The sequence below is a fragment of the Triticum aestivum genome, chromosome 2B (assembly GCF_018294505.1).
Source record: "Triticum aestivum cultivar Chinese Spring chromosome 2B, IWGSC CS RefSeq v2.1, whole genome shotgun sequence".
Lineage (NCBI taxonomy): Eukaryota > Viridiplantae > Streptophyta > Magnoliopsida > Poales > Poaceae > Triticum > Triticum aestivum.
This window is the reverse complement of record NC_057798.1, coordinates 339,323,518-339,330,403: the sequence shown is the minus strand read 5'-3', so window position 1 is coordinate 339,330,403 and position 6,886 is coordinate 339,323,518.

Below are 6,886 nucleotides of genomic sequence, written 5' to 3'. Positions count from 1 at the left end.
GGTGTTACTTGGGAGCCTCCGACAAGATTGTGGAGTTGAACCAAGGAGTTTGTAAGGGCAAGGAGATCGCCTACTTCGTGAAGATCTACCGCTAGTGAGGCAAGTCCTTCGTGGGCGACGGCCATGGTGGGATAGACAAGGTTGCTTCTTCGTGGACCCTTCGTGGGTGGAGCCCTCCATGGACTCGCGCAGCCGTTACCCTTCGTGGGTTAAAGTCTCCATCAACGTGGATGTACGATAGCACCACCTATCGGAACCACGCCAAAAACATCCGTGTCTCCAATTGCGTTTGAATCCTCCAAACCCTTCCCTTTACTTTCTTGCAAGTTGCATGCTTTAATTTCCGCTGCCTATACACTCTTTGCATGCTTGCTTGAATTGTGTGATGATTGCTTGACTTGTCCTAAAATAGCTAAAATCTGCCAAACTCTAAAATTGGGAAAAGGCTAAGTTTTTATTGGTCAAGTAGTCTAATCACCCCCCCCTTCTAGACATACTTCAAGGTCCTACAAGTGGTATCAGAGCTTGGTCTCCATTTGCTTTGATTTCCATAGCTTTTGGTGGTCATAGCCTTGGTTTCACAACCTAGGAGAGTATGGCGTCTAGCGAGGGAAATTATCACCATAGAGGTCCTTACTTTGATGGTACTAATTTTGCTAGTTGGAAGCATAAGATGAAAATGCATATTCTTGGACATAACCCCACCGTTTGGGCAATTATTTGTATTGGCTTGCAAGGTGAATTCTTCGATGGAAGAGAACCGAACCGTGAAGCTAATGCGGAAGAATTGAAGATGTTGCAATACAATGCTCAAGCATGTGACATCATCTTCAACGGATTGTGCCCCGAAGAATTTAACAAGATGAACCGTCTTTATAATGCAAAGGAAATTTGGGATACTTTGATTGATATGCATGAAGGTACCGAATCCGTCAAGGAATCCAAGTTGGATGTGCTCCAAAGTCAGCTTGACAAGTTCAAAATGAAGGATGGTGAAGGTGTCGCTGAAATGTACTCTAAGCTTGCTCTTATCACAAATGAGATTGCCGGCTTAGGGAGTGAAGAGATGACCAACAAATTCATCATCAAGAAAATCCTAAGAGCATTGGATGGAAAGTATGATACCGTGTGCACATTGGTCCAAATGATGCCAAACTACAAAGATCTCAAGCCAACGGAAGTCATTGGAAGGATTGTTGCTCATGAGATGTCACTCAAGGATAAGGAGGAACTTCACAACAAGTCAATTGGTGCTTACAAAGCCTCAAGTGAAGCCCCCACATCATCAAGTGAGAAACCAACCTTCAATGAAGAATTGAGCTTAATGGTGAAGAACTTCAACAAATTCTACAAAAGTAGAAGCAAAGAAAGAAGCTCCAAGTCAAGGTCTTACAATGACAAGAGATCTTCTAGTCGAGAGCGCAATTGCTACAATTGTGGGAGACCCGGACACTACTCCAATGAGTGTACGGCACCCTACAAAAGAAGAGAAGATTCTCCAAGAAGAAGGAGCAAAAGAGAAGAATCACCACCAAGAGAGAGGAGGAGTAGAGATGATCGTTATGAACGAAGATTATCACAGAGAAGTAAGGATTCAGAAAGGAAGGACAAGTCATCAAGGAGCTACACAAAACGAAGACATCAAGCTCATGTTGGTGAATGGGTATCCGGCTCCGACTCCGACAATCACTCCGAGAGAAGCTATCACTCCGACTCCGAACACACTCAAGATGAAGGTGTTGCCGGTCTAGCACTTGTGTCAACCAACTCCTATGACATATTTGATTCACCAAATAAAGGAATTGGAAGATGCTTCATGGCCAAAGGTCCAAAGGTAACACATCCCGAGTATGTTGATTTTAATAGTGATGAAGATGACTTGCTTGTGGATGATGATTTACTTGTTGACAACTCTAGTGATGAATACTATGATGAAACGTCAATTAATCATGCTAATCAAACGAATGACAATGATAAGGAGAAAATTGAGCTTCTAACTAAAGAACTAAACACTCTTAAGTTGGCTCATGAAACTATCTTCGAAGATCATCGAGAACTTTTAAGGGCTCATGAGCAGTTATGCTTTGAAAAGCTCAATCTTGAGCAAGAGCATGAGTTCTTAAAAGCAATCAATGATGATCTCCGCAAGAAAAGTTCTTCTTACATTGCCAAGCATTTACTCTTATCTACTTACATGCCTCAAGTCAAGTCTAGTAACAAGTACAAGAAAGATACTTCCTCTAGTAGTAACAATAATAATGACAAATCCAATATTGTTGCTTCTAGTAGTTCTCTTGATTCCACTAATGATTCTCTTAGACAAGTTACACTTGAGCAAGAAAATAGTTTATTGAAGGGAATTATAGAGAAAGGTGTTTACAAGAGCCTTGCCGGGAGTAAGCAATTCGAGGAAATTGTATGCAAGCAAGGAAGGCACCGGAAGAATCAAGGTGTTGGTTTTGAACGAAAGTTCAACGCCAATGGAGTTGAGTGGGAAGAAGATCAATACCCCAAGACAAAGTTTGTTCCTCAACAAGAGAAGTATGATCCTACTTCCTTCAAGGGGACACAAGCTCAAGATGATCTTCCACCACAAGACCACAAGAACAAAGTCAAGGACAAGCTTCAAGAAGAGATTGATGCATTTGAAGAAGCACCTAAAGCCTCGTTCAGGTGGGTCTCCAAGACTATGTCAAGTTCTACTACATCAAGTACAACTACAACTCCAAGGATTCCCATCAAGATGATGTGGATCCCGAAGAAGAAGATCTAGAGAGTTCTTGAGGGTGACTCCGCCAACATTCTTCACTCATATCATTTTGGCAAGAACAAGTGCAATCAACTTTCACATCTTGCACTAGTTCAAGGAGTCACAAACCCTCATGTTGGTAAGGCAAGAGACAAGGTAACCTAATGTTTTCATGGACATCATCTTGTGTGTGCATCACTCTATGTCTATGGATATTTTTGTTTGTTCCTTGTGGGACTAACCCATGTAGGCAAGTTGAAAGTGCAACTCACTCCAAAGGATTGCTCCAAATGATCTACATCAACATTGAGCATCTACATCTTCAACACCTACATGAAGTCATCATCGATAAAACCCAAGGTTAGTTCATCCCCCTAGGGGGGATCTCACATCTAGGGGGAGCTTAACTCTAAGAATTGAGTCAAAGCAACTCTAATGGTGTGAACACATTAATGCATTATGTAAAAGTGGTAACCCCACTTGAGCTTAAACGATGAGTATGACCTATGATCAAATGTTCTCATTTGACTCCTAAGTCAATATACACATATATAGATGACCTGGTCATCGCCAATTGCTTGATAGATGCTAAAAATGGTTGTGCATGCTTTGCCACATATTTCAATTGCCATCTTATTGTGTGAGCATGTTGGTGCATATTTTACTCATTCAAGGACATCCACTTGTTGTTTTGTTTGTTTGGATTCTTTTCTTTGTGCCAAGTGGATGGACAAGAATGCCTAAGAACCTTCTTTAGCTATCTATGCTTTTCTCGTCTCAAACTCTATTCATGCTACATCACAAAATTTGATCAAGTTAGATTCGAACCACTCTGTGTGAGGAGCACTCGGAGTCCCCGATTCGTCATAGACTTAAACTTCCAAAACCTCTTAGTGATTCTCGGTCTGACCGATCCTTCCATTTCGGTCCTACCGAGATCATCAAGTTGATCTGAGTTTTCAATCTCGGTGCAACCGATTTGAACTTTTCGGTCTCACCGATTTGCTATAACTGAACACAGTTATGCATCTTGGTGCCACCGAGTTGTTCCACTCGGTCACACCGACAGGGTCGAGCTATATATATAGCCACGGGCAAAATTTTGGAAATTTCTCCGAAACCCTTCGCCCGCGCAACAGCTCGCTCTGCCATCATGGTCTCCGGATCGTCTCTTCATCGCCAGCAGCCTCCTGTCGCTGGTCTCCGCCGCCGTCAACGGATTTCATCCCTGCCGTTGCCGCCGTAGCAAGTCCATCGCCAAGTTAGGGTATGGACTTAATCTTTGTGCTATCCACGTCTGATTCCTAGCACATTGTTTTCATATTGATTCTTGCCACGATTGAAACTCTTCTATCCAGCCAAAGTAGTCATAGATTAGACGTGATTCAAATTTTTAGGTTTAGGTTTCCGCCGAAACCATCTCGGACCCACCGAGTTGAAAAACTCGGTCTCACCGATTTGGCTTATGCCATTGCACTAGTGACTCTCGGTCTGACCGAGAATTACTAATCGGTGCAATCGATTTGAGGATTCTGTGAAACCTTAGCAGTCTCAGTACCACCGAACTAAAACTTAGTCCAACCGAGATCATCAGTTTAGGTTCCAAAACTGCTTCGGTATCACCGAGTTTGAAAATCGGTGGATCCGGCATGCTTTCTGTGGAAAACTAAGAGTGAACTTTTGAGTCATTCTTTTGCAAAAACCTCTGCATTTTGTGATGCTCATCTTTTCTATCTCATCTATAACTCTTCACAGGGTCAGCAGTCAGCTTTTGCAGTATGTCTGATCAAAGTGACAGCCAGAACAGGTCAGAAGAGCAGATGGTCTTGAGTGAGGGCACTAGTCCCTCAACTTCAGATGAAGGGAGCAGAAGTACTCCTAGCAATTTGCCTAAGGCTGCAACTAGGCAAAGGAGGAAAAGAACTTCAGATTCAGAGGATGAAGATTACAGAGCTGAGGAAGATGAGGCTACTTCCAAGAAAGTGGTGCTCAAGAAGGAATATGGCTTAGCAAAGGATATAAAGCCAGGCATGAAGATTAAAAGGACTGCAAGAAGACAACTTGTGCCCAAGGCCAGAGCATCAACTCAACTGCCTGAAAATCCTGATCCCAAAGAGCCAGCTGATGAAAGCAAGAAGAGGAAGGAAAGGGTCAAGAAGACCATGGCCAGAGTTGTTGGGCAACCTTCCATGATGGAAGAGGAAGAGCTTTCTGCACCAGCACCAAAGGCACCAAAGCTTATGGGTGATGCTATTAAATCAGGGGCTGCAACATCTAAGCCCAAGGAAGCACCCAAAGCTGCCCCCAAGGCCAAGTCTGCACCAAAGAGGAATACTAGGAGTATTCCAGCTGCTGAGAAGAACAAGGCCCCAGTGCCTGAGGTTGCTGAGGAGGAAGAAGAAGAAGGACATGTTCTAAGGAAGCTCAAGCCAAAGATACCAGACCACAATGATGCCCATCCTGTGGCTGAGGACATGAGAATCAGGAAGGATTCAGGGCTGAGACTGTGAAGAATGGCAGATCCATATGCCACAAGGAGAAGAACTATTGTTGATTACAGGTTCCATACAAAGGAACAGCAAGACTTCTATGAAACAATTCTGTTGGACAAGAAGCCCATAGTCTGTGACATGAGGTGGGTTGACTGGAAATTCATCAAGGAGAATGAAGAGCACTATGGAGTGCAAGACAGCTTTGTTGCTTGTGGAGTTGCAGATTTTGTTGCGCAAAAGCTCACAAATTGGAATGATGAGCTTATCATGCAATTCTACTCCACAACACACTTTTACCCAGATGGAAGAATAGTTTGGATGTCTGAAGGTACAAGGTACCAGTCCACTGTAGAAGAATGGGCAAGTCTGATAAATGCCCCAAAGGAAAATGATGATGATCTAGATGTATATGCCAAGAAGAAAATGGGACACAATACCATGGCACACATGTACAAGGAGATCCCAGACAAAGCCCTAGAGACTTTCACTTTTGGATCAATTCACTTTTTGTTGTCAGGGTTGCCAACTGAAAGTGCGTTATGTCGACTAGAGGGGGGGTGAATAGGCGATTTTTATGAATTCTTCACTGAGGAATTTGCCGCTGAGGAAATTCCTTAGCGAAGAACTATTAGCAACGGAATAAGTACTCAGAAGTAAGCATAACAGATTACAAGCATGGTCATCATGATGAAGTGAGGACTAGCACAGAGTACAGAAAGCGTAATCACAGGATAACACAAGATGAAGACAAACAAACTGAAGAAATTGAACTGAGGAAATTGAGAAAGTCTTCAGTCAAAGTCTTCAGACACAGATATGAACAAACACTCAACACAGTAATGAGGAAATGAAAGGGTTGAGGAAATAGAACCAGTAGGTTGGTGAAGACAATGATTTGGTAGACCAGTTCCAACTGCTGTCTCAGTTGTACGTCTGGTTGGAGCGGCTGAGTATTTAAACTCGAGGACACGCAGTCCCGGACACCCAGTCTCTGAGCACGCAGCTCAGGACACCCAGTCCTCACCGTATTCTCCTTGAACTAAGATCACACAGATCCCGTCCAATCACTCGTGGTAAGTCTTCAGGCGACTTCCAAACCTTCACAGACTTGGTCACTCGGCGATCCACAATTCCTCTTGGATGCTCTAGACCTTGACGCCTAACCGTCTGGAAGAAGCACAGTCTTCAAAGGTAACAAGCGTCGGATCCACGCGGGATCAATTTCTTCAGTGATGCTCAATCACTTTGGGTTTTGTAGGTGTTTGGGTTCGGGATTTTCCTCACTAGGTGATTTTCGCTCAAAGTCCTCGGAGGATGGGTTGCTCTCAAATGACAAGTGTCAAGTTCTCTCAGAGCAGCCAACCAGCTAGTGGTTGTAGGGGGGGCTATTTATAGCCTAGGGAGCAGCCAGACATGATAAGACATAAATGCCCTTCAATGATATGACCGTTAGGTGGATAAGATATTTTGGGACAGCTGGCGCGCAGCACAACAATGGTCGGAAATTTGACTCTCAAATTCCTCAGGGCTATCATGTTCCTCACTGTGTAGGTAATTCGCACTGGCGAATTCCTAACTCCTCAGTCAGAACAAATTCATCAGCGACCAGAAGAACTTCGTCTCTGTCACTGAAGAAAGTGACTGA